We start from the raw sequence: 22021 nt of genomic DNA, 5'->3' as shown, positions 1-22021 counted from the left end.
CTCTCTTCCTACTTGTACATATGCCTTACATCCTTGGTAAAAACTTTTCACTGCTTCTAGTAACTTACCTCCCACACCATATACTCTTGATACCTTCCACAAAGCATCTCTATCAACCCTATCATATGCCTTTTCCAGATCCATAAATGCTACATACAAATCCATCTGTTTTTCTTAGTATTTCTGGCATACATTTTTCAAAGTAAACACCTGATCCACACATCCTCTACCACTTCTGAAACCACACTGCTCTTCCCCATTCTGCTTCTCTGTACATGCCTTCACCCTCTCAATCAATACCCTCCCTTATAATTTCCTAGGAATACTCAACAAACTTATACCTCTGTAATTTGAGCACTCACCTTTATCCCCTTTGCCTTTGTACAATGGCACTATGCATGCATTCCTCCAATCCTCAGGCACTTCACCATGATCCATACATACATTAAATATCCTTACCAACCAATCAACAACACAGTCACCCCCTTTTTAATGAATTCCACTGCAGTACCATCCAAACCTGCCACCTTGCTGGCTTTCATTTTCCGCAAAGCTTTCACTACCTCTTCTCTGTTTACCAAACCATTCACCCTGACCCTTTCACTTCGCACACCACCTCAAACAAAACAGAAATTTGCCACTCTATCATCAAACACATTCAACAAACCTTCAAAGTACTCATTCCATCTCCTTCTCACCTCACCACTACTTGTTATTACCTCCCCATTAGCCCCCTTCACTGATGTCCCCATTTGTTCTCTTCTCATATTTTATTTACCTCCTTCCAAAACATATTTTTATTCTCCCTAAGATTTAATGATACTCTCTCAACCCAACTCTCATTTCCCCTCTTTTTCACCTCTTGCACCTTTCTCTTGACCTCCTGCCTCTTTCTTTTATACATCTCCCAATCGTTTGCACTACTTCCCTGCAGAAATCGTCCAAATGCCTCTCTCTTATCTTTCACTAATAGTGTGACTTCATCCCAACACTCACTACCCTTTCTAATCTGCCCACATCCTACCTTTCTCATGCCACAAGCATCTTTTGCACAAGCCATCACTGCCTCCCTAAATACACCTCATTCCTCTCCAACTCCCCTTATGTCATTTGCTCTCACCTTTTGCCATTCTGCGCTCAGTCTTCCCTGATACTTTATCACACAAGTCTCCTTTCCAAGCTCATTTACTCTCAATACTCTCTTCACCCCAACATTCTCTCTTCTTTTCTGAAAACCTCTACAAATCTTCACCTTTGCCTCCACAAGATAATGATCAGACATCCCTCCAGCTGCCCCTCTCAGCACATTAACATCCAAAAGTCTCTCTCACACGCCTATTAATTAACACATAATCCAATAACGCTCTCTGGCCATCTCTCCTACTTACATATGTATACGTATCCCTCTTTTTAAACCAGGTATTCCCAATCACCAGTTCTCTTTCAGCACCCATCACTATAACCCGGTCTCGTGCATCAAAGCTGCTAGCACACTCACTCAGCTGCTCCCAAAACTCTTGCTTCTCGTGATCTTTCTTCTCATGACCAGGTGCATAGGCAGCAATAATCACCCATCTCTCTCCATCCACTTTCAGTTTTACCCATATCAATCTAGAGTTTACTTTCTTATACTCTATCGCATACTCCCACAACTCCTGCTTCAGGAGTAGTACTACTTCCTTTGCTCTTGTCCTCTCACTAACCCCTGGCTTCACTCCCAAAACATTTCCAAACCACTCTTTCCTTTACCCTTGAGCTTTGTTTCACTCAAAGCCAAAACATCCAGGTTCCTTTCTTCAAACATACCTGTCTCGCTTTTTTTTCTCATCTTGGTTACATCCACACACATTTAGACACTCCAGTCTGAGCCTTTGAGGAGGATGAGCACTCCCCACATGACTCCTTTTTCTGTTTCCTCTTTTAGAATGTTAAAATACAAGGAGGGGAGGGTTTCTAGCCCCCCTCCCCACCACCACCACCACCACCACCACCACTTCCACACCCTTTAGTCGCCTTCTATGACATTCGGGGAATAAGTGGGAAGTATTCTTTCTCCCGTCCCCAGGGCTATATAATATAGCATGATATATTGACATGATGGATTGGTATATATCTTGTGTATAACATAGAAGATTACATTAAACCATGAATACCAGTTTTAACATTGTCAGTCACAATTCCCATAAGCATGCATGTGCTGTGTCTCTCCTCGACAACAGGCAACCATTGAATAGACCTCTGTACTGCCACCTGCAAAGTGCTGGTGACCAGTGAGTCAGATTTGGTGTGTCAGAATTTCACAATCATCAGTTATTATGTAAAAGATATAGAATGACCATTTGAATATAGTGATACGATATCCATTTGCTTTAATCATATAAGTAGATAAGATCCATGTTATCCACGTCAGTATATATGCCGTCCTATATCTTACCGTGTCAACATTGTAAATTTTGCTTATATTTAAGCTCTCCAAACACTAACATGGACACATCAGGACTTGACTAATTCTCGAGATGTATTGCCTATTCATTTTCCTTCATCTGACAAAATTTCATTCATTTTAGAAACTACCAAGTACATTAATACCCTTGTTTGCACTACCTGTAGATTCCTATTTCATTATAGCTCTCTTGCTTGCTTCATGGAGCTCTAGTTTGACTGGAAAGAAGTGAAAATCCATAAAAGAAGTCAAAAGCTATGAGTCCAGACTCGCATAACTCTCTGTGTCTATACTCACTTGGCCTTAGGTAATCTATACCCACTCAGAATGCCTAACACACATTTGCTCCTATCCAAATCAGTGCTGAGTGCTCTTTATGTTTGTACAAGATAAACTTTGCTGCACTTACATGTACAGATTCTTGTTGACATCAATATTTTAGAGAGATGTGTGGAAATAAAAAGAGCGTGGTTGAGAGAGCAGAAGAGGGTGTTTTGAAATGGTTTGGGCACATGGAGAGAATGAGTGAGGAAAGATTGACCAAGAGGATATATGTGTCGGAGGTGGAGGGAACGAGAAGTGGGAGACCAAATTGGAGGTGGAAAGCTGGAGTGAAAAAGATTTTGTGTGATCGGGGCAAGGAATAGAGTGAATTGGATCGATGTGGTATACCGGGGTTGACGTGCTGTCAGTGGATTGAATCAGGGCATGTGAAGCGTCTGGGGTAAACCATGGAAAGCTGTGTAGGTATGTATATTTGCATGTGTGGACGTATGTATATACATGTGTATGGGGGTGGGTTGGGCCATTTCTTACGTCTGTTTCCTTGCGCTACCTCGCAAACACGGGAGACAGCAACAAAGCAAAAAAAAAAAAATTTGCCTATCATATTGAAGACAGCCTGCAAGTTATAGTGCGGTTAGTGCATCTAAAGTGCCTTGTGAAAGCTTCTCTTTAGATTAGAATTTACTAGTGTTAAGGCATTTGGAAACTGGCAAGTGTCATACCAATGTCGGTAATATAATCAAATCGGCTACATTGATGGTTAGAACCATTAGTAAGAGCACAAACAAGATAAAAGCCTCAGCTGTGACAAACACAAAGTTAACAGCAATGAAGGTAATGGTTTGTTTGAAAAAAAAATGAAAGTTAGGATAAGTGAAGATAGGATAAGTGAGGAGTGCTTGACAGCATACCTGATGTAATTATCACAGCTTTTTACTTCAATTCCCTCATCAGACAGATGGATGGACTTTTTCTTTCTCACTCCATCTTTTAAAATGTATTTATCGTAATGTAGAAGGGATACATTGTTACTCATTTCTTATTACACTCAGTTTTGTGGGTAGACATTAGCTGTTCACTAGTGTCTGGCATTGCTGTGGCCAATTATGCTAAAAGAAATAATAATAGACGCATTACCTCTTCAACACTTACCACAGTGTTTCTGACTACCACCACTATCATCACCACTCCCATCATTGCCACTACCTCAATTATCACCAAGTTAATCATGATTTCAGTATGCAGAGATGGATTAGTTTTAGCCAGAGCAGAGCCATAGAATATCCACTGCCTTTTGCCTTCTTTTCACCCTAGTGTCTCACTGACATGCTGTCTTTCTCATTCTACTACAATCATCACTGTTCATCAAATGACTGTCATTCATGATACAATATCATAAAATTTTTATTGCTTTTCATTAATTATTATAGATATATAACTAATAATCTGGGTTTATTGATACTTATAACCCTCATATACAGTACTATATACACACCTCGATATTACATTATGTGCGAGAAGGCCGACGCACAATCTTATGACCCATTCCAGCTCACAATCCCATGCATCCAGAGCACTGAGGTTTTTTTTGGTTATCAAGCATCAGGCAGCAACGAGAGGGGCAGAGCTATGAGCATGCTTAGGGAAACAACTGCAAGTTGTCTTTTATCTTTAGTAGGAAGTTGATAAATGTTGATGGTCTACCTGAGTTTGTCCCCTTCAGATACCCTGTTGCTGAAGGTTTTTATCCTCTCTAGCCACAATAGGGAAGCAAAAGGACTTGACAAAAGAGCAGATAGCTTCAATTATTTGTCTGTGCAAGGCACAGAGGCCAGTGAGGGAAATATCAAAGAGTGTCGGTGCTAGTGTCCAATCAATTCAGGTATGGACATGAAGATTTCGCAACAGCAGAGGCAAGGCAACACCAGCGCACAAGGGAAGACCCAGGAAGGCTTGGAATACTTCACCACACATGCTAACCATCCTGAAACGTCAGCTAGAAGCTAATCCATGTTTGTCAGCATGGAAATTAAAAGAAAAAACCCAAGACTAATTGGTGAAGTGTCAGTTAGGACTGTTCGTCAATGCACTACAACCTGCACTTCAGCCTGAAAGAAGCCCCTCCTCACCCATATATAGAGGCACCTCAGGATTGCGTTTCTAAGACATACCTTCAGTGGGATAAGACCAAGTTAAAGCTCATTCTGTGGAGCGACTAAGCCATGTTTTCTGTGACTGGGAACCAAGTTTGCATATTTATCGGCATACCAGGAGTGACCCTCTCGATCCAAAGTACACTTTTAGTACTGTTAAACACCCTGATTCTTTCATGGTTTATTTTTGTTTTATTATGGAATTGATGACCTTGTCCTACTGCCCAGGCATCACACCATGAATCAGCACAACTACATCGAGTTACTGATGGGCTATTTACCAGACTGTTTTCAGAAGTGCCATGTGGACGTGTTCATGAATGATGGCGCTCCTTGCCATACGGCAAAGTCTTTGAAGCAGTGGCTTACTGACTGTGGAATCCACTTCCTCAATGATTGGCCTGGAAACAGTCCAGATATTGACCTGATAGAGAACTCGTGGAGCATCATTAAATGCCGAATTTCAGGGAAGGATACTAGCAGTGTCCCCAAGCTTGAGGCAGCCATTTTTGAAGAATGGCATAATTTGGACCCACAGATTCTCAGGAACTTGGTAGAATCAGTGTCTTTATGCCTTCAAGAATGTATAAAGAGGAAAGGGAAGCAAATTACCTATCAAAACTGTATATAAATAAAACTAATGAATAGTTTATCTTGATTTTTATCCATTGGCTCCCTCATGCATAATGCACTGTCAAGGTGTGTACATCTCACAAGTTAAAAGAATGTCATAAGGATTGCATCTTCAGATGGTAAAATCATCCCATAGAGCTGTGTCACCAAGCACCCCATTTTCCAGGAATCTTTCCCTAGCACTAATTGGCATATTAGTGAACAGGATTGATGGCATTTTAAAATCAACCATAAATGACTCCCTGATGTTTGATGGGTCAGGGGCCCCTAACATAAATGACTCCATGATATATGATAGGTTAAGTTCTAGGGGCCCCCCTACAACAAAAGAATTTCACTTTTACTTCACGTTCACAGTTTCAAAGCCACAACATTTACATTTTTAATGTGTTTGTGCTGTATAGGAAATTGAAAATGGCATCTTATTTTCCTGTTGTCTACTGGTCTCCCTCACTTATTTTATATAAAGTGTTACATTTCTAGAATAGTTTGGTATGAGGAAATTAGGGGACAAGGAGAAGGGCGATTGAGTGATTGAGGCCTGAACATGCAGGAGGCTGAAAGATATGCATGGGTAAGGGTTAGTTAGAATGATGATGTATACAGGGGTCAGCATGTTGTCAGTGTACTTCACCTAGCATGTGAAGTCACTTGGGTAAACCATGAAAAGGTGTATGTGGCCTGGTTGTGGATAGGGAGCTGTGGTTTTCGTGCATTGGACATGACAGCTAGAGAATGGATGTGAGCAAATGCAAGATAATAGGAAGATGCTGATATATAATTAATATCACTCCATGGTGTATTTGCCTAAATTTCTCCTCTCTGAATTCCATTAGATTCTTTATAGCTCACTTGTTGAGAGTATCCAAGGCTGCGATTTCACTTGCTCTTCTTCTGTACTCAGTGTTTTATTAATTTCTTTATAATTTTTGAAGTACCTGACTCTACTTTCCCTTGTATTCTTATCTTTGTTTAAAAACCACCTCGAGAATTTTTTTCTTGGTTAAAGACTTTTTTCCACTTTCCAATTTTTCCTCCAGTATTTTGTCATCACTTTTCCAATAACACTCAGTAGTTTACACTCACCAGTTGCTTCAGCAAAGTCCAGAAAAATAGTTTTCATTCTGTCCCATGCAGTAGGGCTTCATATGCCATCTTAGTAATGACCTATTTTTACTGTACAGGGAGGGAGTTTTACACTTGTGTACCCCCTTCTCATGAGTATTTGTTACTATCATACAACTTCTTTATTATTTAGTTACTCATAACAATACACAAGAATACAAGGTTTTGTTTAACCCCAGAGAGTTGGTGAAAGGGAGCGACTAAGGAGTTTTGGACTCAAATGTATGAATGTCATTACTGAACACTAGTTTTACCAAAAGGTTCCTTAGAAATGGGTATAAATGTTCATTAATTATATGTTTTTTATACCAATAAGTGATAACTTCTTTAATAGTATGATAGCCAGAACATCTTAGTTTTTCAAATGTTTTGTTGTTTCTGTTTGGTCTCTGCTGAAATTTGAAGGTGCAAGTTGTAATTGTTAAGTGATGCATGTCACAATATAGGAAAAAGATGCATAGATGAAAGATAGATCTCTCTGGTTTTAAGACTATAATAAGAACTTAAGTTTAGGAAGGGGAACAAGTACGTTGGACAACTTGTTAGGAAACGACAAATTTTTATATGATTCCATAATGAAATTTTTACGGGAGAATGTTTTCAGTTGTGTTTAATCTCGTAATTGAAAAACAAGGTATATTGTTAGGTTTCTTGTATGTAATTGAAACTGCGTTTATAAGATCTGGCAGTCACCAGAAGTTGCTCTTTGCTTCCAGCTTTTCGCTAGGTATTTTTCAAGAAATATCTTTAGAAAAAGTTGGCTGCATAGGAAATTATTCATTGAGTTCCTACATTTTCTTGAGGAAATTCACTCCCCACACAAAAGGATATCTCCCTCGATTATACTTCTTGGGCTCTGCATGCTATGAAAAGTGCTGCCATGTTATTTAAGAATGATTATTATTCTGAGCTTGATGTATTGAGATTTTTCTCATTCACAATTTCAGTAATTTTTATTTGCAGATGTACGTGCCATCATTTGCCAATATTATCATATGAATCATCACAGTTTTAGCTTTATATATGTTGTATGATTAGAACTGTATTTGCTTAATATTGCTCAAGCTGATTATCATATCTGCCTTTATATAAAATTCAGCAACTCACATGAACCTGTCAACATGCTTGCTTCTTGCCCAGTTTTGTTTACTAACATGCTTGTAATAGCTGCTTTTGCTTTTCATCACCTGGGAGAGGTTTTGAATGTTTTTATATCCTGTGAAGTTTTTGAACTTTATTGTAACCGTTAGCACAGTTAAGTTTGAAAGTTCTGTCTCATTCACAGACATTATGAACTAAACAAAATATCAAAATTAGAAAAGAACACAAGGGATTTCTACACCTTACCTTCTTACATTGTGTATTGGGGTGGGGGTGGGTTGGGCCATTTCTTTCGTCTGTTTCCTTGTGCTACCTCGCAAACGCGGGAGACAGCGACAAAGCAAAATGAATAATAAATAAATACCTTCTTACCCAGGATCTCCTCCTGTGGGTGTCTCTGCACACTGAGGAAGCCATTTACATCATCAGCTGGATGGGGCTACAGGTTGAGAAGTGTAGTGATTCTTGTCTATCGTAGTGGGGTGAGCATAGAAGCAAGGTATAAGAGATGCAGTGTTTTTCGGAATGGAATTTGCATTATGGGTTAAAGGGACTTTGTAAGGAATTGGTGTTTGTAGTTTTGAAGGGTTGGAGGATGTCTTTAAAAAAAAATCGAATCTGCCTTGTGAGTAAATTTCACTTGAATGTATGTCTGGCATAGTTTAAGACTAGATTGAGAGTGTGATTGTTTAATGCTTGTTAAATCTTTTGTTGTGTATTTGTTTTGTCAGTGTTATGTTTATTTGTTGGGGGTGGGGAGGAAACCTGTTGGTATAGGTTGTTGAATTGTTGTCCCAGCAAATGGCCTTTGTGGCTTTTGACACTTACAGTGACCAGCATCCCTTTCCTCCCATTCTCCTCTCCTTCCTTTGTCACAATCTCACTTCACTCTTTCTTTTAATACTGTAGTGTCCATATAATAAATTTTTCATACTTGATCGCCATTTCCTGTGTTAGCAAGGTAGTGCCAAGAACAGACAAAGAAAGGCCGCATCTTCTCACATCCATTCAGTAGCTGTTATGTGAAATGCACAGAAACGACAGCTCCCTGTCCACAATAGACTTTCTTCATGGTTTAACCCTAGTACATCACATGCCTCAGTTCAGCTCAACAACCCCAGTATACTAAATCGTTCCCATTCACTCTGTCGCATGTATGACTTTCACCCTCCTTAGTGGTCAGGCCCTGATTGCTCAAAATCTTTTTCTCCATCCTTCCATATCCAGTTTCATTTCTGTTCTCCTTGTTCCATTTATTTCTGACACAAGTTGTCATCGTTCGCCTTTCCTCTCTCATTTTCTCCATATGATATGACTATTTCAGCATACCCTCTTCAGTTCTATCAACCAAACTTTTTTTTTCTTTTTCTTTTTTTTTTCTACTACATCTCTCTCTTACCATCTCATTACTTAATCAAACCACCTCATACCACATATTGTCCTCAAACATTTCATTTCCAGCACATCTACCCTCCTCTGCACAGCCTTATTAATAGCCCATGCCTTGCATCCATATGATTTTGTAGGGACTGCTATACCATCAAACATACTCATTTTTGCCCTCCCAGATAATGTTATATCTTTCAACACATTCCTTAGTACTCCCAGAACTAACTGGTGTTGATATAAAGATGGTTTTGTAGCATGCAACTAGAGTGTATTTAGTGGAACAGGTGTTATGTTGTGTGAACCAGTATACAGATCAAGTGTAACAGAAGTTTGCTGAAAAGTATCCTGACACCCATACCACATCACAATGCAGTGTGATGGTTAATTGCCAAGTTTCATGAAACTGGATCAGTATCATATGTGCTGAGATCCGGCCCGTTGGTGGTAGTAACCTTCCTGGTCTTCCACCCTCTCTGAAGCATTTATAACAAAGCTGCAAATCACACAAAATAATACATTCAGAACAATCACTGGCTTCCTAGCAAGCACAATCATTCACCACCTTCACAGTGAAACTAAGAGCCTCCCAATACTTACCCATTTCAACATGTTCAGCACCTAGTTCTATGCAACAGCACTAAACCCCTCCAACCCCCAGTAGAAATATTATGATACCCCTGCCTCACACTTCAGTAATCTACTCACAGATCCTCCCAACTCAACAAATAGGACAATGACAAAACACATACATTTGGAAACAACCCAGTAAGCACTATACATCTGACCTGCCATCTTAGTCTTAACTCCAGCCCAACAGACACACACCCATCAGAAACTACACTCCCCAAACAAACAAGTCTTTTAACCCCATTTACGATTTGGACATCATCCCTCACTACAGCATTACAAATGTCATTTCAGCATATCTTAAGTCCCTTCATGTCCCTGATGCAACCTTTACCAAGAAGACACTGAGCACTAATATTCAGTTGCCCTACACATAGACTCTCTACATCAAAGCATTTTGTGACCTATGGTCCCAATTGCTGACCATGTTCAGTTTCCTTAGTGCTGCAGGACCCTTATAAGGATAGAAAGGACTTTGGGGGCAGAAAGTAAGTATATTTATATATATATATATATATATATATATATATATAACGTTCATTTATAATTACCTCAGGACGTATTTCAATGAAAGAGTCCTAGTGTTATCCAGGATCTTTTTGAAGGCTCTTGCAGCCCCAGGAAATGTGGACTCCTTTAGTGTGAGAATGTCTTTGATAAGAGTATTCACCAAATAATACAGACTTTCCAAAGGTGACTTTTCACTCATAGTGTTACCTTGAGCAGGAGGAGTCTTGTAACACCTATATATTTATTTTCATTTATGATCACTTATGAATAATTTCTTTGAAAGAGTACTGTTCTTACCCAGGACAATTCTAAAGGTTCCTGCTATCAAAGGTTGCACTACTTCCAGTAGCAGAGAAATATAGATCCTTTGGAGTGAAATTATTTTTTTTTATGAGACCGTAGTCCCAATGATAAAGCCTTGCCAGTGGTGATTTTTTCTTGATGTAACCTTATGCAAGTATACACATAATACCTGTGTTCCATAGAAGGTGACAGGATGGGGCAGGAACAGTTAGCTGAAAATCCCGCATTCCTGTATTACTGTCATAAAGGAACAGAGCAAAGAGCAAGTAAGGAACTTTCCTTCTAATGTTATTTGTTCTTGATGCTACCTTACTGACACAGGATATGGCAAGCATGTATGAATATATATTTTTTCTTTCTTTTCTTTCATACTATTCGCCATTTCCCGCGATAGCGAGGTAGCATTAAGAACAGAGGACTGGGCCTTTGAGGGAATATCCTCACCTGGCCCCCTTCTCTGTTCCTTCTTTTGGAAAATTAAAAAAAAAAAAGAGAGGGGAGGATTTCCAGCCCCCTGCTCCCTTCCCATTTAGTCGCCTTCTACAACACGCAAGGAATACGTGGGCAGTATTCTTTCTCCCCTATCCACAGGGGATATATATATATATATATATATATATATATATATATATATATATATATATATATATATATATATATATTTTTTCATACTATTCGCCATTTCCCGCGATAGCGAGGTAGCGTTAAGAACAGAGGACTGGGCCTTTGAGGGAATATCCTCACCTGGCCCCCTTCTCTGTTCCTTCTTTTGGAAATTTAAAAAGAAACGAGAGGGGAGGATTTCCAGCCCCCCGCTCCCTTCCCTTTTAGTCGCCTTCTACGACACGCAGGGAATACGTGGGAAGTATTCTTTCTCCCCTATCCCCAGGGATAATATATATATATATATATATATATATATATATATATATATATATATATATATATATATATCCCCTTTATTATTATTATTTATTTATTTTGCTTTGTCGCTGTCTCCCGCATTAGTGAGGTAGCAGCTGAGTGAGTGTGTTAGTAGTTTTGATGCACGAGACCGGGTTATAGTGATGGGTGATTTGAATGCAAAGGTGAGTAATGTGGCAGTTGAGGGAATAAGTGGTGTTCATGGGGTGTTCAGTGTTGTAAATGGAAATGGTGAAGAGCTTGTAGATTTATGTGCTGAGAAAGGACTGGTGATTGGGAATACCTGGTTTAAAGAGAGAGATATACATAAATATACGTATGTTAGTAGGAGAGAGGGCCAGAGAGCGTTATTGGATTACGTGTTAATTGATAGGCGCGCGAAAGAGAGACTTTTGGATGTTAATGTGCTGAGAGGTGCAACTGGAGGGATGTCTGATCATTATCTTGTGGAGGCAAAGGTGAAGATTTGTAGAGGTTTTCAGAAAAGAAGAGAGAATGTTGGAGTGAAGAGAGTGGTGAGAGTAAGTGAGCTTGGGAAGGAGACTTGTGTGAGGAAGTACCAGGAGAGACTGAGTACAGAATGGAAAAAGGTGAGAACAAAGGACGTAAAGGGAGTGCGGGAGGAATGGGATGTATCTAGGGAAGCAGTGATGGCTTGTGCTAAAGATGCTTGTGGCATGAGATGCATAGGAGGTTGGCAGATTAGAAAGGGTAGTGAGTGGTGGGATGAAGAAGTAAGATTATTAGTGAAAGAGAAGAGAGGGGCATTTGGATGATTTTTGCAGGGATAGCAAATGAGTGGGAGATGTATAAAAGAAAGAGGCAGGAGCTCAAGAGAAAGGTGCAAGAGATGAAAAAGAGGGCAAATGAGAGTTGGAGTGAGAGAGTATCGATAAATTTTAGGGAGAATGAAAAGATGTTTTAGAATGAGGTAAATAATGTGCGTAAGACAAGAGAACAAATGGGAACATGGGTGAAGGGGGCAAATGGGGAGATAACAACAAGTAGTGGTGAAGTGAGAGGGAGATGAAGTGAGCATTTTGAAAGTTTGTTGAATGTGTTTGATAATAGAGTAGCAGATATAGATTGTTTTGGTCGAGGTGGTGTGCGAAGTGAGAGGGTCAGGGGGAATGGTTTGGTAAAAAGAGAAGAGTTAGTGAAAGCTTTGTGGAAGATGAAAGCCATCAAGGCAGCAGGTTTGGATGGTATTTTGGTGGAATTTATTGAAAAAGGGGGTGACTGTGTTGTTGACTAGTTGGTGAGGATATTCAGTGTATGTATGGTTCATGGTGAAGTGCCTGAGGATTAGCGGAATCCATGCATAGTGCCATTGTACAAAGGCAAAGGGGAGAAAGGTGAGTGCTCAAATTACAGATGTATAAGTTTGTTAAGTATTCCTGCAAAGTTATATGGGAGGGTATTGATTGAGAGGGTGAAGGCATGTATGGAGCTTCAGATTGGGGTTTCAGAAGTAGTAGAGGATGTGTGGATCAGGTGTTTGCTTTGAGGAATGTATGTGAGAAATACTTAGAAATACAAATGGATTTTTATGTAGCATTTATGGATCTGGAGAAGGCATATGATAGAGTTGGTAGAGATGTTCTGTGGAAGGTATGAAGAGTATATGGTGTGCGAGGTAAGTTGCTAGAAGCTGTGAAAAGTTTTTATCGAGGATGGAAGGCATGTGTACGAATAGGAAGAGAGGAAAGTTGTTGGTTCCCAGTGAATGTCGGTTTGCGGCAGGTGTGCTTGATGTCTCCGTGGTTGTTTAATTTATTTATGGATGAGGTGACTAGGGAGGTGAATGCAAGAGTTTTGGAGTGAGGGGCAAGTCTGCAATCTGTTGTGGATGAGAGGGCTTGGGAAGTGAGTCAGTTGTTGTTTGCTGATGATACAGCCCTGGTGGCTGATTTGGGTGAAAAACTGCAGAAGCTGGTGACTAAGTTTGGTAAAGCGTGTGAAAGAAGAAAGTTGAGAGTAAATGTGAATAAGAGGAAGGTTATTAGGTTCAGTAGGGTTGAGGGACAAGTCAATTGGGAGGTAAGTTTGAATGGAGAAAAACTGCTGGAGGAAGTGAAAGTTTTAGATATCTGGGGGTGGATTTAGCAGTGGATGGAACCATGGAAGCAGAAGTGAGTCACAGGTAGGGGAGGGGGTGAAGTTTCTGGGAGCATTGAAGAATGTGTGGAAGGCCAGAGTGATATCTTGGAGAGCAAAAATGAGTATGTTTGAAGGAATAGTGGTTTAAAACAATGTTATATGGGTGCGAGGCATGGGCTATAGATAGGGTTGTTCGAAGGAGGGTGGATGTGTTGGAAATGAGATGTTTGAGGACAATATGTGGTATGAGGTGCTTTGATCAAAGTAAGTAATGAAAGGCTAAGAGAGATGTGTGGTAATAAAGAGTGTGATTGAGAGAGAAGAGGGTGTATTGAAATGGTCCTGTCACATGGAGAGAATGAGTGAGGAAAGATTGACAAAGAGGATATATGTGTCAGAGGCAAAGGGAAGGAGGAGAAGTGGGAGACCAAATTGGAGGTGGAAGGATGGAGTGAAAAAGATTTTGAGCTATTGGGGCTTGAACATACAGGAGGGTGAGGCATGCAAGGAATAGAGGGAATTGGAATGATATTGTGTACCGGGGTCGACATGCTGTTAGTGGACTGAACCAAGGTATGTGAAGTGTGTGGGGTATACCATGGAAAGGCCTGTGAGGTCTGTATGTGGTTTCGGTGCATTACATATGACAGCTACAGACTGAGTGTGAATGAATGTGGCCTTTTTGTCTGTATTCCTGGTGCTGCCTCGCTGAAGCAGGGGATAGCAATGATGTTTCACTGTGGGTTGGGGTAGCAACAGGAATGGATGAATGCAAACAAATATGAATATATACATGTGTATGTGTATGTATATGTGCATATGTGGGTGCTTATGTATACATATGTGTATATGAGTGGATGGGCCATTCTTTGTTTCCTTGCTCTACCTGACTGATGCAGGAAACAGCTATTATGTGTGAAAAATGAATTAGTATGACTGAGCCTTAGAGGGAAAACTCACTTAGTCCCCATCTTTGCTCCTTCTGTTGGAAAAATAATTTAGAGGGGAGGATTTCCTTATATATATATTCTTACTTGCTTGCTGTCATCCATTCCTGATGCCACCCTGCCCCACACCAAAGGAAACAGCACAAATGCATGGAAGAAAGGAAAAAATTGTAACATACATTCCCTTCCTTTCCCTTACACCTTATTGCCGCCTCTAGCACCAGTGAGGTAGTGCCAGGAAATAGATGAAGAAAGGCCACATCTGCTCACATCCATACATGAGCTGTTATGTGTAATGTACCGAAATCATAGCAGATCATTAGGCATTTTTATTATTATTATTATACTTTGTCGCTGTCTCCCGCGTTTGCAAGGTAGCGCAAGGAAACAGACGAAAGAAATGGCCCAACCCCCCCCATACACATGTATATACATACGTCCACACACGCAATTATACATACCTACACAGCTTTCCATGGTTTATCCCAGACGCTTCACATGCCTTGATTCAATCCGCTGACAGCACGTCAACTCCGGTATACCACATCGCTCCAATTCACTCTATTCCTTGCCCTCCTTTCACCCTCCTGCATGTTCAGGCCCCGATCACACAAAATCTTTTTCACTCCATCTTTCCACCTCCAATTTGGTCTCCCTCTTCTCCTCGTTCCCTCCACCTCCGACACATATATCCTCTTGGTCAATCTTTCCTCACTCATTCTCTCCATGTGCCCAAACCACTTCAAAACACCCTCTTCTGCTCTCTCAACCACGCTCTTTTTATTTCCACACATCTCTCTTACCCTTACGTTACTCACTCGATCAAACCACCTCACACCACACATTGTCCTCAAACATCTCATTTCCAGCACATCCATCCTCCTGCGCACAACTCTATCCATAGCCCACGCCTCGCAACCATACAACATTGTTGGAACCACTATTCCTTCAAACATACCCATTTTTGCTTTCCGAGATAATGTTCTCGACTTCCACACATTCTTCAAGGCCCCCAGAATTTTCGCCCCCTCCCCCACCCTATGATCCACTTCCGCTTCCATGGTTCCATCCGCTGCCAGATCCACTCCCAGATATCTAAAACACTTCACTTCCTCCAGTTTTTCTCCATTCAAACTCACCTCCCAATTGACTTGACCCTCAACCCTACTGTACCTAATAACCTTGCTCTTATTCACATTTACTCTTAACTTTCTTCTTCCACACACTTTACCAAACTCAGTCACCAGCTTCTGCAGTTTCTCACATGAATCAGCCACCAGTGCTCTATCATCAGCGAACAACAATTGACTCACTTCCCAAGCTCTCTCATCCCCAACAGACTTCATACTTGCCCCTCTTTCCAAAACTCTTGCATTTACCTCCCTAACAACCCCATCCATAAACAAATTAAACAACCATGGAGACATCACACACCCCTGCCGCAAACCTACATTCATTGAGAACCAATCACTTTCCTCTCTTCCTACACGTACACATGCCTTACATCCTCGATAAAAACTTTTCACTGCTTCTAACAACTTTCCTCCCACACAATATATTCTTAATACCTTCCACAGAGCATCTCTATCAACTCTATCATATGCCTTCTCCAGATCCATAAAAGCTACATACAAATCCATTTGCTTTTCTAAGTATTTCTCACATACATTCTTCAAAGCAAACACCTGTTCCACACATCCTCTACCACTTCTGAAACCACACTGCTCTTCTCCAATCTGATGCTCTGTACATGCCTTCACCCTCTCAATCAATACCCTCCCATATAATTTACCAGGAATACTCAACAAACTTATACCTCTGTAATTTGAGCACTCACTCTTATCCCCTTTGCCTTTGTACAATGGCACTATGCACGCATTCCGCCAATCCTCAGGCACCTCACCATGAGTCGTACATACATTAAATAACCTTACCAACCAGTCAACAATACAGTCACCCCCTTTTTTAATAAATTCCACTGCAATACCATCCAAACCTGCTGCCTTGCCGGCTTTCATCTTCCGCAAAGCTTTCACTACCTCTTCTCTGTTTACCAAATCATTTTCCCTAACCCTCTCACTTTGCACACCACCTCGACCAAAACACCCTATATCTGCCACTCTATCATCAAACACATTCAACAAACCTTCAAAATACTCACTCCATCTTCTTCTCACATCACCACTACTTGTTATCACCTCCCCATTTGCACCCTTCACTGAAGTTCCCATTTGCTCCCTTGTCTTACGCACTTTATTTACCTCCTTCCAGAACATCTTTTTTATTCTCCCTAAAATTTAATGATACTCTCTCACCCCAACTCTCATTTGCCCTTTTTTTCACCTCTTGCACCTTTCTCTTGACCTCCTGTCTCTTTCTTTTATACATCACCCACTCAATTGCATTTTTTCCCTGCAAAAATCGTCCAAATGCCTCTCTCTTCTCTTTCACTAATACTCTTACTTCTTCAGCCCACCACTCACTACCCTTTCTAATCAACCCACCTCCCACTCTTCTCATGCCACAAGCATCTTTTGCGCAATCCATCACTGATTCCCTAAATACATCCCATTCCTCCCCCACTCCCCTTACTTCCATTGTTCTCACCTTTTTCCATTCTGTACTCAGTCTCTCCTGGTACTTCCTCACACAGGTCTCCTTCCCAAGCTCACTTACTCTCACCACCCTCTTCACCCCAATATTCACATTCAACATTCAACATTCACATTCACATTCACATTAGGCATACATGCATTAAAAATCCAAATAACCAGTCAACAACAGTCACCTGCTTTCTTGAGAAATTTAACTGCAAACCTACCCACTGACAGTTACTTGTCACACTTCATCATACACAAGTTTTTCACCACCTCTTCTCTTCAAATCACTTGCCATGACTTATGCTTTTCACACACACAAACCTCAAATAAATGCAAAGAAAGATTGATCTTGGAAAATATTTTGTATGAATGTACATATCAAAGTTAGTTAAAAGTCCAGGTTTAAAGCATTCCATTCTGAAGTATATATGTGAAAATACTGTAACACTTTTCAGTCTGACAGAAATGTGGATGAATGAGAGAATTTAAAACAAAGATGACTTAGAGTGCTATAAGATCTTCAGAGCAGAGATAAAACTAAACAAGGTGGTGTAGCATTTTGTATGAAAAGGAAGTTAGAAGGAAATCAGCAAATAAAATGTTGCCACAAAAAATATGAATCAGTATCAATACACTTAGGGGCTAAAATACATTTAATATATTAAAGTACAGCCCACAAAAAAAAAAAGATGGAAGAATTGATAGAGGTCCTCACAAAAGCTGGGAGTTATAAGAGTGGTAATGATACACCTGAATTGACAACAGTTTGGTCGGGGGACTTCATTTGATTTTGTTGAATGGGAAAAGATGGCTGCATATTATAGAAACAAGTCACCGAAGAGTGCTTTAGCAGATGAAAGGGAATTTTGAAGAATAAAGTTGATGACCATATGTGAGACATTTAAGCTAAAACAAGTTGTACACAGTTCCATGAGAAATAGCACCACCAATGAATAACTTACTTTTTTCTCATCTCTGGCATTAGGGCTAAATAGCATCTCAGATCACAAGATCACATTAGTGTCTACTAACTGAAGGGCAGAGTAGGATGAAGATGGCAAAATAAAATGGTGAAGGAAATATTCTGATAGCAAATGCAAGATGGAAGGGGGTTCACAACTACAGTATTGGGGAAACAAGTGCAGCAATTTATTGTCAGAGCATGGAGCAAATGATTAAAAAGATAAGCACCTTATAGAATATAATGATATAGAGAAAGATAAAATATAGAAAGCAGTGGACAGTGCTTCTTGAGAGGAATATTATCAGGGGGTACAAAGTTTCTTTTGAGTCATGGGTCCCCTTCCCTTCCCCATTAGTCATCCTATTTTTATCCACCATGGTTTTATACCATGAGCTGTAAGGCCTAAAAGGGTAAAGAGGATGGCAGAGGGGTGGGATGGAACACTTTTGTTACTCTATTTTTGAGGCTTTATGCTCCTGTACTTTCTCCATGATAAATATAAGTAAATATAAATTCTTAGGCCCCCTTTTGGACCTCCAGACCTGAGTACAATATACCCCCTGCACCCCTGTCTCATAGGCCGTGGCAGTTAATAATTGAAGAAGGGAATGAAGGAAAAAGATATGGTATGCAGTAAGCAGAGATAAGATAGAAGAACTAGAGGAAGGAATTTTTAGGTAAATATTCTACTGTTTCTCTTTTTCAGTATACTTCATTGCATTCTATCATCCATCCTGGAGTTATCACAGAAAGACTGTATATTTACTAAATAATGCTGACTGAAATTGCATAGGGGAGAACAGTGAGTAAATTAATGGAAAGTAATATGAAGTGTGGATGATAATCCAAAAGTTACTTTGCATATATGGACAAAGTTAGTAAAAGGAGTAGGAGATTATTTTGAAAGCAACCTTAACAGAATATGCCAGAGACTAGAGAATTAGGTAAGTACAGAAAGTAAGATATTCATGAAACATTTAATCGCTATGATGAGCATGCCCCTACAAATGTTAACTAACATTACAGAAAGGTACGTAATTGAAGCTGTATACCAACATGGAGGGGATTCATCATTAGGATGAGATCCTCTTGTATTTCTTAAAATAGATTAAGATGATAATAGTAAAATCTCTGATGATATAATTAGGGCAAAGTATCGATGAGTTAAGTTTAGGAAATGTACACAATATGGTCATTTATGAATATAATCAAAGTATTCAAGTGATGGAAAACACATTTTGAAACATATTGTAATAATTTCATTAATGTTAATCACCATGGATTATGGTAATTTTTTTTCTCAGTTTTGCTAAAAGCATTTGCCAAATTGACCTAAGAATGTTGTTCAAGAAATCAGTGAGAAAACATTAAACTAGGAAAGTAGATTAGGGCCTCTGTAAATTCAGGGAGGTAACAAACGGAACTGTGTCTGACAAAGATAATGTTCTATTGGGTGTACCACAAGGAATATTAGCTTCAGTATTCGTTTTAAGTGTAATTTTAGACATGAATAGATGTAAGGAAAGAAATAGTCATGTGTTTTATGGGTGATATAAGAGAGTAAAACTAGGATGAGATGACAGAAAAATGGGCTTTGCTATAATCAACAAACAGGCAAGAGAGAACCAAATGGAATTTGATCTTAGAAAAATTTGAGCAGATAAGTCATGAAACAGTTAATGATGTAGAAAATACCTTCACTAGTAACTGGAAAAGAAATAAGAATCTAAGACGATGTCGAAAACCTAGGAGTTATGAATAAGAAATATGAATTCAAGAGGTACAGTAATACGAATTCAAGGAGCACACTAATAAGACAGTACTTTTAAGTTTAGATTCTGTGCTCACCTCACCCTTCCCTATTTTTATGCCCCACACTTTCAAATTGTTTCACTTCATCCTTCCATATATGTACTATGTATCCTTGTTGCCTCCACTTCTGACGTCTATATCCTCTTCATCTGTCTCTCATCCTTCATTCTCTTCACTTGTCTAAATAATTTCAGCACATACTCTTCAAGCCTCGAAACCATTCTCTTCTTATTTCTCACTTACCCTTTCATAGGGTTATATCGCAAATGCAAAATTGCCTCTGGCAAGGCTGTATCATTGTCAGTGAACAATAAGGAGTACAATCTCATAGAGGAACTTTGCATTCCAAATGGGTCCATCATTCTCTGCTACTGATTGTAGCATAAACTTGAAGCTGCAAGAGTCATAAAAGGGGTCCTGGGGTTATGTAGTTGAGATTTGTTTTGTAGGTGTACATATTTATCATTTATTATGTGAATATAGATTGATTTTTAATCTTTATATATAATGCATTGGTCTTTAATTTTCTGTACATAACTAGGCACTTGTTTCCTATTTTGAAAGACTGATAAGGTAAGTTGAAAACTTTTTATAAAAATAATGTCATACTTCTACAGGTGTGCCAGCTGTGCAGGTGAGCCTTGCAAATTTGAGTGCCAGTCTACACATGCTTGCTGCCACCAACCCACTCTTGGACTCCACCCTGCAGCAGCAGCCACCTACCTCTCATGCAGGCACCATTTCTGCAGCGACACGAGCCTCACTATTGTTGCATCAACAGCAACAGCAGCATCTTCAGCAGCAATCACCTGACACCAAAAATCTTATCTATTTGGATTGAAGCTAGAATCTGACATCATTCTTTTGATGTCCAACTTAAAATTTCCTAGAAAGGACCAGTTGTAGTCATTCCGTGCAGTTTAGAGAATTTTTATTTATGTAAATGTAATCTCATCAGTGTTTAAGACACTTGTGGTAGATTTCATAAGTGATCTCAAATAGATCTTAGGTAACTGAATTTATATTGTGTAAAAGCCTCCACAACCTTACCTTGAAGGTATATTGTAAGATTTTTATGTATTGTCGATTAAATTGTAATCAAAATACCATAAAATGGATTATTGTTTTGTCCCTTACCTTATTTTTTACTGTCATAATAAAATTAGGGTATGTATGTCAGAAGTAGAAAGAACATGGAAAAGGGGGAACCTAGGAGGAGGTGGAAGGATGGAGCAAAAGATGCTTTGAAGGCTTGGGGCCTGATGTATGAGAGGGCAAGGCTTTGCAGGGATAGAGGGAATTGGAGCGATGTGGTTTACAAGGGATGATATGCTGTCATTGGGCTGAACCATGGCATATGAAGCAGTTGGAGGAAAAACAGAAAGGTCTGTGGGCCTAATTGTGGTAAATGAGTTCTGGTTTCAGTTCACTATCCATGACAGCTTAAGTTGGATGGGAGTGAACGAGGCCATTTGTTTGTCTGTTGCCTGGCATTACCTTGCTAGTGCAGAAATGGCATGCATGTAAGAGAAAGTATGTATTTATATTTTTATATTGTAATAAATTATCACAAACCTTTGGCCAATGGATTTCCACATAACGAACATGGAAAAAACTGTCATTTATTAAATACTGTGTAGTAGTAAGTACAGTAACATTCAAGAGAAAAATCCATTAAAGAAGTCTACACGTTTTGTGAACACCCATCATGTTTGGGAAATAGCCTGCATATGAGTGTTATGGTAAACCAACCAAAGTGCCCAGGAAAGTTAGTAATGTGGATGTGAAAACAAAAGTACTACAAAGGATTAATATGGATGTGAAAACGAAAGTGATACAAAGGATTAATATGGATGTGAAAACAAAAGTGATACAAAGGACTGAGGCTGGCAAGCATAAGGCCAGTGTAATGTAAGTCGGCTGCTTGGCTTGGCTTGGTTTCCTCTGTTCTTAAAACAATGTTGGATAACAGAAGAAAAAAGAACCATCCACTCAACATCCTTAGTTGTAACAAGTGTTTCCCCCACAAGGAATAAGCTGTTGGAGAGCTGGGTGAACGTGTGGGTTGATGACCATATCCAGCACCACGTGTCAGTGAGCCAGCT

The 22021-nt window shown here is 39.6% G+C and overlaps 1 protein-coding gene across 1 annotated transcript in view; it reads left to right on the top strand.

The window, feature by feature from the left end:
• The window catches only part of Mi-2 (chromodomain-helicase-DNA-binding protein Mi-2 homolog), a 238028-nt gene extending 216998 nt beyond the window's left edge, over positions 1-21030 (top strand). The window contains exon 35 of the mRNA XM_071692638.1: positions 20534-21030. The gene's annotated coding sequence lies outside the window, so the exon portion shown is untranslated. The remainder of the gene's footprint in view (positions 1-20533) is intronic.
• The last annotated feature ends 991 nt before the right edge of the window (positions 21031-22021 follow it).

Source organism: Panulirus ornatus, chromosome 53, assembly GCF_036320965.1.
Source record: "Panulirus ornatus isolate Po-2019 chromosome 53, ASM3632096v1, whole genome shotgun sequence".
Taxonomy (NCBI): domain Eukaryota; kingdom Metazoa; phylum Arthropoda; class Malacostraca; order Decapoda; family Palinuridae; genus Panulirus; species Panulirus ornatus.
The sequence above is the reverse complement of the archived record's forward strand: the minus strand, read 5'-3'. Positions and strand labels throughout refer to the sequence as shown.